Here is a 15,521-nt window from a genome sequence, read left to right as displayed (position 1 = left end):
CGGGAGCCGTGCTCGTGAGTCGTCGAGTGCATCGCGAGTTGTAGCGTGGAGAGTCTCGAGAGTACGTGGAGTTCCGAGAACGACCAAGCAGAGTCGGGTGCTTTGCAGGAAGCTGTCTCCACCGTTATTGCCTGACAGTGTGAAGGCTGTGTCGCTGATTGTTCCAGCGTGTTTATTGTAGATCTTCGACAACTGTAAAATGTGTTAATACCGGCCAATAAACTGTGTTTCGATACTTCATCAAGTGTCGTCGTTATTCATTCCAAATCCAGACGAACCCCGTACGAACGTGAAAGAAAAAAAAATAACGTAACAACTGGTGTCAGAAAAGAAAGAAATTACGTAACAATATGAAAAATCAACTGCCCTTCAGCCACGATTCTTCTATTTCTAGATAGTCATTTTAGTCGCTTACTCCACAAGATCATGCACGGGGACTGGGATAATTCCTTACATTTTTCCCAATTTAAATGGCTAATGGCATGAGTCCCAGCCTGACCAAATCCAAGTTGCGACAAGCAGTTGTCTACTACATTTTAGTTCGGGCATTACAGTAGAGATGATTTAATTTTTCGGAGCAGAAAACAAGAAATATCAATTGTACCTTCACCTGAATTCGAACCACGGAACTTTGCAGCTGGATGTGCTAACTACAACAGTAGTACAACTGCAAGAATGGGAAAATGGTATAATCCACATAATCTCACTGGTGTCTATGCAGTGAACGTAGGTGACTACCAACTCATGTCTGTGACTACTAACCCAGGTCACCCGTAAGCAACAGCCTCCAGAAGCAAAGATGTCCTTCGATTTAATTTTATTCAATAATTTGTTAAAATTTAGTTCACTATTCCATATTGATTAATTATGGGTTGACTGTCTATAACTAATTTTATTTTAATGGTCTATTTAAATTTACTGTACTTCCCCGCTCGTGATATGATTGACACTTCCCCATGATTCGATTATCATGGGTGTCCGTTGGTAACTACCACCTACAGGTCATTGTTAACCGATAATGTCCACTCGTTTGATTTATTTGATTATGGGAAAGCATTAGACGGCTAGCCTTCCGAGAAGAAAAGCTTTCGTGGAAGACTTTCTAAGGGAAACTGACTCTATCCACGTTACACAAGGGAAAAACCACGAAAACGCCAACTCGTTCGCCTGGTATCAAACCCAGGTCGAATACCAGTGTTAAGCTACTTACAGCTCAGCTGCTGGTGCGCACACTGGAGAAGATCATTCTTGGTCGCACGTTTTACAATCACTCGACTCTTATTCCGAAGAATGGCTGCAGTTTTGCTGAAAAAATGCTGAATAATAAGCCTGTCGTCAAAGTTAAATAAATAAATAAATAAATAAATATCAAATAAAATTATGTGCATCAAAACTATTTCAGCAATTTTTAAAGACTATTTGGGTACTTCATATACTTGAGTTATAAAAGTGAATTTATTCCAACGCTCTATATAAAATTTTGTGACTAATAGTGAATATGCTTCATGAATACCATTTCGCGATTTTATTACCCGAAGTCCATCTGCATGGTGTATTCAAGCAAAATAAACAAAAAAATTAAGCACTCACCCAGTCACTGAAAGTTTCACGGAAGAAGTAATGAACACTTACCTGAAAATAAAGAAAAAAAAAAAAATGAAATTGAATTAAAAAATATAAGATAAATATTCATTAAGGAAACAGAAAGCATTAACATAACAAATTTACCCCCTTACCCCCCACAAAAATAAATTGATGTGGACAACACATGGCTTCCTTGTATAGCCTATTAAAGTATACACATTTTTTTTTGCTGCATTTCATTTAAACTTATTTCCTCGAATTTCATTACAGATATAGTATTTCTCATTCAGTTAATTGAATTCTCACTTCGTGGCAAAGCAAAACACATAAAAACTCAAACCATTTTCATTCAAAACTGAAAAATTTATACCTATTTGGATTACACCTATATTATTGCCTATATGGATGACAAAACACGATTTGAGTAATTGAAGAGTTAGGTTTGGAGGCAACTTCCTCTTGATAAGATCTGTCTCCTGCTTGCTCAATAATTATTCACTAATGCAAATTAATTTAGTCTTAAAATTTTTTTATAAATTTTTTAGGATTAATTTTTTGGAATATTATATATTTATTCATGGATTTAGATACTTGAACTTAATTTACATATGCTCTCAGAATTTAAATGATATTGTAAATTAGTCCGCAGCAATAATTAATCATTTATTTGTATACAATTAAAATTTCATAATTTAAAATTTAAATTTGCATTACACGAATAGCGAATGTTTGTTAAATTCAAATAATATATATATATATATATATACATATATTGTATGATCTTAAATTCAGTATATATATATATAATTTAAAAAAGGAAAACAATAACAACAACAACAAAAAACAAAAAAAAGACCTGTGTGGTCAAGAATTTTGCGCATTGAGCTGCAAAAATTAGAAAACAATGTAAAAAAGAAAATTCTTCATGCCATTGCTTTAAAGCGAATGTGATACTCTGGTTCCCGTTAATAATTTTCAACACTAAGTTAAAATAAATTGCAATTAAAAGTTAAAATACAAGTTAAATGGAATTATAACAAGAAAACTAACAAATAAAAAGTGAATGTAAAACTCAGATCAAATTTAAATGTTAAAAAGTGTTGATTAAAGTTTAAACAATCCTAAAACATTTAAACATAAACACAAAAGTTATTTAAGACACAAGCAAAAATACAAAGAAGCGGTAAATGGTAAACTAGCCTAATTCGAATCTCATTACGGACTCTTCAGGGGAAATACACCATGATTTTCGAATCCAGCTAATTCCACATCACTTTTCGTCAAAACAGAAGAATTGAGACTGAACACGAAATAACTTTTGACTATTACACCTACAAAATAACTTATTAAAACTTATATTTATATATGATTGGTGCAGCACATTACAATGAAAAAGGGAATTGCACAACTATATATGTTATAGCAATCCCACAGATACGTCAGTGTCTTGAATCTTCAAAACTGGACTCACTTTTCAATACCAATACAATATCCTGCGTAATAACCAATACATCGCTGCCATCTTCTAGATTCATATAGAGTGTCCTGGGTGATATTCTCAGCCTTCTGACGAATTACATTTTTAAGAATACTAATGTCAGGTAGGATGTGAGTGAAATCTTGACCTTTAAAATACCCCATAAAACGTTTGCTGCAATAAGGATCAGCTAATTGAATAAAAGCCACTCATTGTCACAATCTCGAGAAAAGTGTCGCTCAGCGAATGCAGTAGACTTTGTTATACAAAAGTTACCCTTGCGAACAGGCGACGCTAATCTTCTTTGCATTGAACCAATTTCAGTATATGAACTGCCGAATCAAGTACATATAATAAAATAGGAATTTATTTATTTATTTATTTTGGGCCAGGGGGACAGTTTTTGAAAGCTCACGTTTTCACTCAAACTCTTCTCAGGAGACTGTGCATATGCGGTACACTCTACATTGCGTTATGGTATATGTATTTGGAAGATGGCAGCAATGTTTAAATTGGTATGGACTATATCTTCAAGATAGCGTATTGAAGATAGGAGATCTGTTTTATGAATCCAAGGTACTTGTAAGGTGTATTTTAATTTTATAACAGTTATTTTTAATTTTGAAACCTTTTCCTTTAAATTCTTGTTTCCCACTTACAACTCCTACCATAATAAGATTTTAGAATCACGTTGAATGCAAATGAGTTAGAAGAAGTATTTAAAGGAATTTCAACTTACTTCAAGAGAAAGTGCTTAGGCGCCTGTGTACCCTCTGGCTACTTCATTCTTGGATTTATTAAGGGGTTATCAAATCTGGCGACGGTTTCCGCTAGACGGTACTTTCCTGAGAAACGAGATTCTGGTAGCATTGGTTTAAATGGGAGAGTTCGTAGAAGAAACAGCTCCGTTGGAAGCAAAGTCCCTCTTAGCTATGGAATCGATGTCCCGGCTACGCGGGGTATTTTGAAACTTCGCCGAAAATGTTCCGTCTGCAGCTCTGTCCCGCGTAGAGATCAACCATTCAGACGAAAGTTCTGCTTCTGAAGGATCACGCGATCCCAACCTGAGCGATAATCGATTACTGTTTAGCGTTTAAATCTGCTTAGTAAGTGAAAATGGTAACCTAGCTACGTAGGTTTCCTGGAAATGTGCTGGTTCTGAGAAACGTTCCTTTCGACGTCCAGTCCCGCGTAGCAGAAGCATATGTGATAGGGACTTTACGTTTGGCCATATTGTACGCGCCTGTAAGAATCGCAGGCTAGTTTAATTTAAGGGCCAACTATGTTAGGTATTTGCGACTAACTTCGGCTAAGTATATTTAGTTTAGTATTACATTAGTTTCTTATTTTTCTTACCTGATTTAAAAGCCCGAGTGGAGGCTTTTCTGTAAGCCCGAGAAGGGGCTATCTGTTATTATTTCTTTTAGTGAATAAAAGGGTATTTTAACCCTTATCACGTCTGTATAGTAATTGGAACTCAGCGATAATTTGCTACTTAGTTCACTAGATTCCTCTTCGTTATATCTAGACAAAGTATTGAGGAACATCATATACTTACTTACGTAACCACGCTCAGTTGCATTTATTTCTGCATACAGTAAATATATTATGAAACTTTGAAAATGGATAGAAAATACTGCAATTTAAAATTAAAAGGGAAGGTCAAAATTCTATTTTCACCAAAATTCTTTGTTTCCGTTTTGAAAGCTGTGCTATTCAAGGTGTTATAATGAACTAACGCTAACTGCAGTAGGTAATGGACCCAGCATAGTAAGTAACACAGGAACTTTCATTAAGTTACCATCAGATTCAAGCAAAAATTGTCGAAACGCCGAAGCAACCGCAGCATTTCTAGGAACTCTACACACCCATTTAGGCTATCGTCTACAATTCAGAGCAGTTTTAACTACTAGAGCACTAACGGGAAGATGTGATAATGCCTTACAATTTCAAAATGCGAGTTAATATACAGGGTGTTTATAAAGTCCCGGACCCATTTTGATGTTTAATAACTCATAAAATAATAAAGATAGATTAAAATTAATAACATTAATGATTAGATACTCAAAAAGTTTCATGACCCTTGTCAATGAACTTCCTCGTGTGCCCCCTTCGTCGCACGGAGAATATCAAGTCGATATTCAATTTCACGCCAGGTACCGGCAAGCATGTCGACATCCACAGAGGCTATTGCGATTGTAATTCTGGCTTTTAGATCATCCATGTTCGACACTCTCCTCCTGTAAACGTTGTCCTTTACAAATCCCCAAAGGAAAAAGTCCAGCGGCGTTATACCAGGTGAACTGGGTGGCCAAGGAATTGGACCTCCTCGCCCAATCCATATTCCTGTAAAATGGTCATTCAAAGAAATACGAACGAGGGTACCCCAGTGAGGTGGTGCACCATCTTTTTGCAAAAACACATATGGCTGAAGCTCTTCTAGTTGTGGAAATACGAAGTTTTCCAACATGTTTAAGTATACGAGTGATGAGACCGTCTTTTCTGTAAAAAAGAAAGGCCCAATGACTCGGTCGTGCATTAGTCCACACCACACATTAACTTTTGGGGAATCCCTTTGTGCATCACAGTATTCATGGGGGTTTTCAGATCCCCATATGCGCCCATTATGGCGATTAACAATGCCAGAAAGATGCCAAAAACAAGAGAGAGGAAAAATGCAATTAATAAGCAGACGATATTTAGAAAAGTACAGATATTTAGACTGGAAAATGAAATTATCTGAAATTAACCACACGCGCAGACGATATTTACAAAAGCAAAAATATTCAAAACTGAAAAGGAAAATATACGAGTATAAGTTATTCCATCAATAAATGCCATACGTTTGTTTATATCTTCATTATTTTATGAGTTATTAAACATCAAAATGGGTCCGGGACTTTATAAACACCCTGTATAATTTGAAACTAAAATATAATTTACCTTTTTCAATGTAGATAATGATATAAACTTGTATGAAATAAATTATTTCGTTAAAAATTTAGTTTTCAGTTTTTTTAACAACGAGTACACTTTGCAGCAAAATTTTAAACATATTTATTTCAGCACATATTGTGTCGCAATAAACGAGTTTCCCATAAGGGGGCATGCGTGTGACGTCGAAGAAGAACTTAGAGTGAAGAGTACAAGGGCAAAACGCTTTTTTATTCTTTGGCATGAAAGAACGGAAGCAAAAAAAAGCATTTATTCGTCTGTAGCAAAGATGAATCGTAGAGTTATCCCTGATTCCATTTCCATCCATTTTTCATCCTCTTAAGACCACCTATGAATTTCTTCTACGACGAAATTTTTGTGAAAAGGTTGGTACACCGGATGTTTCATAAATTTAAAACCTACACAAAAGGACTGCATGTCGGAAGACGAAGCCATCTTACGTTGCAAGTCTTCTCGAAGGAATAACAGACAGATTTTTCGTATCTTCAAACAGAAAGTTAGTTTATATTTCTTTTCCTAGCGAGCAAATCAGCAAAATAGTTATATATTTGGACAGAGCCCTCACAGGAAGGAAGACACAAACAAGCTGTACTATACATTGCCGACACGCATGTCAGCGGATTTGCTTTGACAAACGCCCCCTTTTGGGAATATTCTACATCAGCCTCCCGTAATGGCCATAGCTTTTGAAAATTTCGGATGAGAAAAACATTTCAGAGTGAAGATTAGATTTAGGATTTTCACTTCCAGTGGCAACACACAACGTCGCTTGGCAATACGATAAGTTTCAAAGTGTGCATTCATAGAATCAACACTACGCAGAATAAACACGACATAAGATCGACACTGAATGCCTACTCGGCTTAGAGTCGACACCGGTTCATATGACCGGCACTAGTACCGACAAAATTTTTAAAAAAGGAACTTTTATAACGATGTGATAATGAGTAAAAAAAATTAATGCACGCTTGTCACATGCTTTGAATCCTTACAACCATATGATCGACACAACATAGGAGACATATTAAATAGGATCGATACAGCACAGAGACTGATACTGCGTACGACCTTAGTTACCAACATATGATACAGAAGATAAGAAAATGAAATTGTGATAACGATGTAATAACGAGGATTGATGTGCATTTGTGACATGAACAGAGTCGTTAGAAGCACATGATCGGAATTGCCAAGTATCGACGACAGCATAACATCGACAGGGCATGGGATCGATAATGATATACATTCGACATTCGAATAGCATAGACAAGGTTTTTAATCAACACCGATGCTTAATCAAAAGGAAAAGAATTTGATTAAATCACTGTTATTTTCGGGTATCTCCGTGGGATCGACAGCCATTCTATCGCAGCCGGCTTTTGAGGTGTCGCGTTGATTGCATGCCCGCAGAGAGGTTGCCAATCCTACGCAGTACTGATCTTGAGTACTTGATCATCCTGGAGTTTCACAAGAGAGATGCAAATGCTACTGAAACAGAAGCAATGAGAATTGTGAGAAAAATTATGCCTCGTTTGGAACATCTCTCCTGTGTCCATGTTATGGAACGCATCTGGGCTGGCCAATTTTTGATGGCGACACGCTTTCTAATGGAAAGACTTTCCATTATTTTTACGCGAACTGGATTACAATGTTTACCTCGGGGGAAAAAAAAAAAAATTGTTTGAGCAGTATACTTTTTTATAAATTAGTCCTAGTCTTCAACCTAACGTTTACATAGATTAGAGACTGAAAAGGTGATAAAAAATACAGAAATTTCATTAAACACTTTTAATACACTCACATGGAAGAATACTAGGGTATATTTAAAAATTTAATAAATTTTTAAATGTTTGCCAGGACTGCAGATTTTACCGAAGCCTTCAGTAAAATTTAAAGTTCAAGATAAAATATCACACTGGAGAAACACTGCACGATGTTATATCCAAATAAATAGAAAAAATATTAGACCAAATCCCCTTCGCCGGGATTTGAATCCGATCGAAATATCAGTGTTCATCGGTCTTACCACTTAACCAAAGTTGGATCTTCAAACAAAATGAAAGCGAACGAATAATACAGCGTTATAGCGTTTATAATGCAAGCTTTATAATATAGCGTAAGTGTTATTTTACAAGCATTTTGGAAAATATCGCAAGATTCGCTTTACTGTATCATTCCACTTACTTTATTGCAGGAAAACAGTTCGTGACATTTGCAGGTATTAACTCCCTTTCTAGGGTTTTCCTTATTTTGCATAACAAATTTATTTTAAGTTTTCCTGTTCTCAACTTCTCAACTTCCCCTCACATTCTCTCGCCAGGATTTACGAGGGTTGAAACTTTAATAGTGGCAACACAACTGAAAAAACGCTACGCAACAAAACCAAAGAATATCGCGTATACCATACGTAAATTACATACCTACCTTACCTCTCAGCAAAAAGACTCGTCCTGCCTACGTCACGCGCATGCGGAGTGACGCGAAGAAGGGATCCTTGCATTAGCTCGTGGTCTAAAGTAAGTGTTGTCAGGATGTTTTCAAAACAAGAACAACGATGTTGGATAAAAATTGAATGTGCCAGAGGTCGTACAGCACGACAGTGTCATCAAGGGCTTCAAGAGGCTTGCAGGGAATCTGCTTCGCCTTACAGAACCGTAGCAAGATGGGTGAAAGCATTCAATGAAGGACGCCAAAACGTGGCAGACATGCTGCGGCCAGGTCGTCCGAGTGTCAGCGATGCAGACGTGCAAGCTGTTGCCGCACTAATGCACAGTGATCGCCGCCAAACGATTCGTCGGCTGACCGGACAAACAGGATTAGCGCATACGACTGTGCTGCACATTCTGGAAGGAACGCCTGTCCATGAGAAAAATTACTTCACGATGGGTTCCACATTAATTGACGGAAATGCAGAAATGGCCACGATACGATGCTGCCCGAACCCACCTAGAGCGCTATGAGCGCGAAGGAGTTGCTTTTTTACGCCGTATCATTACGCTGGATGAGACTTGGGCCCGATCGTACAAGCCAGAACTGAAACGCCAATCAAACGAATGGCGTCATCACGGGTCACCACGACGTTCAAAATTTCGTCAGAACCCCAGCAATGTGAAAGTTATGGTGATTCTCGTGTACGACTGTGATGGTGTCATCCTAACGCATACCGTTCCCCCACAGCAGACCGTCACTGCGCAGTATTACTGCTCATTTTTGGAGCACAATCTCCGAAAAACTTTGAGAAAAATACAGCAACACTTTCTGAAGAACGCTCCTCTCATTTTGCATGACAGTGCTTGGCCGCATGCAGCGCAAGATGTGACTGATTTGTTCAAGCGATGGGGCTGGGAAGTGCTTTACCATCCACCATACTCCCCAGATCTATGCCCTTGTGACTATGACTTAATTCCTAAGATGTAGGAACCACTTCGTGGCACTCGCTTCCAAACTGTTACTGAGATTCTTGCGGCAGTAGACCGGTCCATTCAAACTATCAACAAAACAGGCGCTGCTACAGGTATTCTGCGACTTCCACATCGTTGGAAAAGGGTTGTACACAATGCTGGCGACTATACTGAAGGACTGTAAAACATGGTGACATGAATCACTTTTGTATTCCTTGTAAATAAATAGTTGCCACTATTAAAGTTCCAACCCTCGTAAATTTAAAGTTAAGTGAATTGCTATTTAAACGTGTGATTATCTCAGTTTATTCAGAGCGTGTTTCGTAAGCCAAGCGCACGTTTCGTTGTTATCTCGCGGTCACGCTACTAAGCTTCTTGGCCTTATCAGTTTAATATCACGCCGGTTAGATTTCTGTGACTCCACCTCTTAGGCGTATATTGAAGTGCGTTCTTGCACTCTTTATTTTTTTTTCTGATTTGATTTTGATTTGTATTATAGTCTACGTTTAGTTACCGCCGCACGTGAACGGTGTTTTTGTAACGCCCGAAGTCCGTGCCTTTCTGTTAAATTAGTTTGATTTAATAAAGGATTATTTTGCACCCTTCTGTGCTGGTATTTAATTCACGCCTATGCGAGAATTTGCCAGGTTCATTGTACGATCTAATTTAGTTTATGTGGAAAAGTAGAGATAGATCTTACACCTTTCCCTAAAAAAACAAGTAGAACCTTAAAATATCTCATATTGTAACGCTTTCAAAGCAAACTAACAAGTTCCCATGAATACCAACAAGCACATTACAGCCAGAAAATTGGAATATTAAGTTTACTTTTAAATCACGGTTTTAATGGCATTTCTCTCGACTGCTGAGAAATTTCCATGGGCATACATACAATCGATTCCACTCATACAACAAGCACTTTGACAAGCAGTATTAAGACTCTGAAACAGTGCTTACCTTTGCAAGAAAAAGACCCCTTCCAATTGCACTTAAACCCCATAAAAGAAACTAAATGACACAAAGTCTTCAGGATAAACGAAGTGAAGAGTTCTTTCTGCATACGGCACTCGAGGAAATTGAATTTTCTTGCAGAAATGCAAGTACCAAAACCTCAGGACCTCCAACAAGGGAGCCGTTTGGGCGCGTCGAGTGGCATCAGTTCTTTTACTTAATTAAGTCAGATTCCACTTCTTAGAAGGCAGAATAAAGAAAACTTCCGAAAACAGTTGCCTCTTTACAGAGAGGAAAGGAAGAGGAGTTGCATGGTGTGTACCAGCAGAAAATGTACGAAACTAAAGCTCGCATATAAATGGCAAAATTCGCTCCTGAAAAGGATCTTGTTTTTTAACTAGCAAGCAAAAAGAGGTACTAAGGGTTCTTTTTTTCTTTCCTTTTGAAATAAAAAGAGGTAATAAAGGAGTTTACCGCTGATATATGTAAAACTGGTTTCTGGAAAGTGTATGGGAATTTTGAATTCTAATAATCAATTCAAATATGAGATGAATATAAAAAATAATAAAGAGATTTCTTTTGAGATGCCAGTTACGGTACTTTTGCCTATTTCTCCTAAATGAAAATTTCTCTTTGGCTCCAAGGTATCAGTAATATCAAACTTAAAATAGTATTATGACGGTAAATTTCGCTATATTCTAATTCTTACACGTAGTTATTCTCTTTATATTATGAATTATCAGAAGTGGTCTACTAGCTTTGATGACTCGAAGAATCCATAAACTATATATTCATACTGTAGTACCTCCCAGAAAGGCACACCCGCAAGGCCAGACATTTACATCCCTTGAATATAGGTGTACAGAGAGTACACACTAAAATAATATAATTTAATCAGAAATTCAGATTGTCTGAAGCTTTAAATAAATGGTAATATAGTCACATATATTTATTTGAAGTTAATGAAAAATGAAAAGTCTATTAAAAAAGTTTAGTTATTGCAAAAATGCATGAAATAGACAAATGAGTTGTTTAAAAGTTTGTGCAATGGAAGCATTTTTTTTTTCACTTGGATATTTAAGTCATTGATGATCTTATGCTCTTTACTGTCACCAACAATTATCATGAATTTTTTTTACTTCCTTGTACGAAGTAAAAAGGAAGTATTGTAATCGCGAAAAGTTTCAGGCAGCATATTTCAACGAAAATATCCATTTTGACCCCTATCGAATGCAATTTAACGATGCTTTTGCATGATATCTGTACGCAAGAACAGAATAAAAGACTCGTTTCCTCCAAAAAAATTATAAAACTGCTTTAAAACGAATTCGGAAAAGAATTTTTCGTCGCGTCTGTACGAACCTATGTACGTACGTGCGTATGTATCTCGCATAACTCAAAAACAAGTAGCCTCCGAACGTTGAAATTTTGTATATAGGACTGCTATAACATGTAGATGTGCACCTCGTATTTTGGTTGCAATCGGCCGCACCAAACGCATATAAATATATTTACATATATATCCACTCTGTTACCCGGGTCAGTGATCTCAGTTTCTTTACTCTTATATGTTTGTAAATTGTACATTTTTTGCTTTAAAAATGAATGATTGAATTTAAAAATGATTTAAAATGATGGTTTTTATCTTCCGGTTAAGGGTTTTATGCCTTTAGTAAATCTGTATGCAATATTTTTAGAATTATCAACAAATTTAAAGTTGTTTAAGTGCCGCTAAGCCTTTTTTTTTATGGCGGCCGTTAATTGTTTACATTTGAAACAGCAGTCTAGTGGATTTGTTGCCAATCTAGAGAAACAAACAACAAAGATGTGCTTCGCAACAACAAAGATAACGCCTTCATTTATTATTGCCAATTAAATCATGCTTAATCCTTTCTGGAATTTTTTCAAGGAAATAAGTGTTTAAGATTTACTTCCTAATTTTTAATATAGATATTTTGAGTTTTTATGTATTTTTGCCTTCTCGTGAAGTGGGAAATGAATTAATTGAATGAGAAATACTCAAACGTCTGTGAAAAACTGTTTCTTTTTTGTGTTTTGTTTGCTTAATTTCTTTTATACATCATTCTAGCTTTATTATAGTATTTGAATAGAACATGTGGCAACGATTAGATAATTCTATTCTTTAAATGATATAAATTTTGTGCATTATGAGTTATAATATGAACGAAATATAATACTGTTAAGTGAATGTAACGCCAGAGTGTCGCTATGGTAAACAAATACTAAAGTGAATTTTAAAGAATACCTTTATTTTATTGTGGTTTATGCGCTGTCGGCGAAGTAGATTTAATTCAATCCAATAAGTTTAAATGAAATGCAAGAAAAAATGCGTATAATTTAATATTCAGTACAAGGAAGTCATGTGGTGTACACATCAGATTTTTTTTATTAGGAGGCATCTGTAGAATTTTTTACGTCATGCGTTACGTCTGATCCTCTTCGTCCTTCTCACTGCTTTCTCAGCTGCTTTTGTGAAAGCTCACATCATCAACTACAGTTGAAATAAAAGATTTTACGTCATCATTAGTGTTCTTCAGTACACAAGTTTTTCATAGGTTTCTAAATATTCTTGCATTTGAACACTGCCACTGATTCTGACAGGTTCATACAATTCATTTTCATCAGCAGCATTTTCATTGACAACACTCGAATCTGGAATTCAAAGCAATTTCTTAAAACAATGATAAACACTACTTTATGATACGGACTTAACACCTTTTGTTATCCACCGAATGGCATTCATTATATTGACACATTTTACAAGTTGATTGCTATTTCTGCAATTACTAGATTCTGGAACGATTTTTATATCGCCGCTAGAAGGCGCTCTTCTTTTGAGAAAAGAAAGGAAAGTTTAGTTCAGTTAGCGATATGGGAAGATGATAACCATAAATGCACTTCGGGTTGTTTTTGCAAATAAAATGATTAATTTTGTAACAATATTGAAGTATTGGCTTCTATTAGTATTAATGGCATGACCAGAGCTCTATGAAGGAAGTCATAATAATATTTTTTATAAGTAGTTTGTCAAAGAACATGACGTTAAAATAGTTTTCTGTAATGAACGTTGAAGCTTCTAATTAATTATACCTTGGTCCAAAGACTGTAATACTGATGCTGCATTAAATAGAAAAAAAAAAATCTGATGTGTACACCACATGACTTCCTTGTACGGAATATTAAATTATACGCATTTTTTTTGCATTTCATTTAAACTTATTGGATTGAATTAAATCTACTTCGCAGACAGCGCATAAACCAAAATAGAATAAACGCATTCTTTAAAATTCACTCTAGTATTTCTTTACCATAGCGACACTCTGGCGCTAGATTCACTTAACAGTATTATATTTCGTTCATATTATAACTCATAATGCACAAACTTTATATCATTTAGAGAATTATCTAACCGTTGCCACATGTTCTATTCAAATACTATAATAAAGCGAGAACTATGTTTAAAAGAAATTAAGCAAACAAAACAAAAAAGAAACAGTTTTTCACAGACGAGTGAGTATTTCTCATTCAATTAACTCAGTTCACTTCCCGAGAAAGCAAAAATACATAAAAACTAAAAACTCAAAAAATCTATATTAAAAATTACGAAGTAAATCTTAAACACTTATTTCGCCGAAAAAATTCCAGAAAGGATTTAGCATGATTTAATTGGAAATAATAAATGAATGCGTTATCTTTGTTGTTGCAAAGCTAAGTTTCTCTAAATTGGCCACAAATCCACTAGTCTCCTGTTTCAAATGTAAACATCAATAGCCACCATTAAAAAATGGCTTAGCGGCACTTGGACAACTTTAAAATTGTTGATAATTCTAAAAATATTGCATACAGATTTACTAAAGGCATAAAACCCTTAACCGAAAGATAAAATCAACATAATTCAATCATTTTTAAAGCAAAAAATGTACAATTTACAAACATATAAGAGTAAAGAAACTGAGATTACTGAGCCGGGTAACAGAGTGGATATATACATAAATATATTTATATACGTTTGGTGCGGCCGATTGCAACCAAAATACGAGGTGCACATCTACATGTTATAGCAGTCCTATATATAAAATTTCAATGTTCTCAGGCTACTCGTTTTTGAGTTATGCGAGATACGTACGTACGCACGTACGTACATACGTTCGTACAGACGCCACGAAAAATGCTCTTTAGAATTCATTTTAAAGCAGTTTTATAATTTTTTTGGAGGAAACGAGTCTTTTATTCTGTCCTTACGTACAGATATCACCCAAAAGCATCGTTAAATTGCATTCGATAGCGGTCAAAATGGACATTTTCGTTGAAATATGCTGCCTGAAACTTTTCGTGATTACAATACTTCCTTTTTACTTCGTACAAGGAAGTAACAAGCAATTTCGATTTCAGTTTTGCATTTGGGAGGGGGTGAGCAGGCAAATTGTCAAGAAACAGCAGAATCTTTCTATTTTTTATATATGGAAAATGATCATGATGAAAAATCGGGAGATTGCAATTCTGCATACATCCATGCTTTCTTCCGGATTCGAATCTGCGCCCATTGATATGGCAATGTACTAGTTATTTAAGTTACTGCTTCGTTTCCAGTGAACATGGTGATTTCCAGTGAACATGATAACTGAATGTTAATAAAATCACCGACAGCATATTGTTAGTGCAAATCCCAGTTCACGAAATTTTCGCGAAGTTTTACTACTTACTGCGCCACGTACTACTTTCTCCACCCTGTGGTAGGAGTAAAATTATTCTCCTGAGAATGATAATTAGTTCTACTGTTTCAGTTTAGATGTGCTTATGAAAATGAAAATAAGAATGAAATCCCATTCGTGATAACTGATAAGCATGCTATACGCACATATTTTGCGACAAATATCGAGTCAGAGTTAATTTTAACACTTTACCTGGCATGGATTCTTTGATTGAACACGACTACTAATTTGCTCATATTCTCAAAGAATGCAGTTTTATTCTATGTGCCATTTTTTATGGAAAATCAAATATGTTAATATTGACATATTCACTTAGCGAATGCTCAAACGAAAAAAGATTACCAGACCGGAAAAACAATAGGAAAAGAAAGAAAGGAAGAAAAAATCTGAATTGCTAGCGAGGCAGAGACATAATCAGTT

This window comes from Stegodyphus dumicola, chromosome 5 (genome assembly GCF_044657685.1).
Source record: "Stegodyphus dumicola isolate Sdum_Otavi_A_Nest chromosome 5, ASM4465768v1".
Classification (NCBI taxonomy): domain Eukaryota; kingdom Metazoa; phylum Arthropoda; class Arachnida; order Araneae; family Eresidae; genus Stegodyphus; species Stegodyphus dumicola.
The sequence above is the reverse complement of the archived record's forward strand: the minus strand, read 5'-3'. Positions refer to the sequence as shown.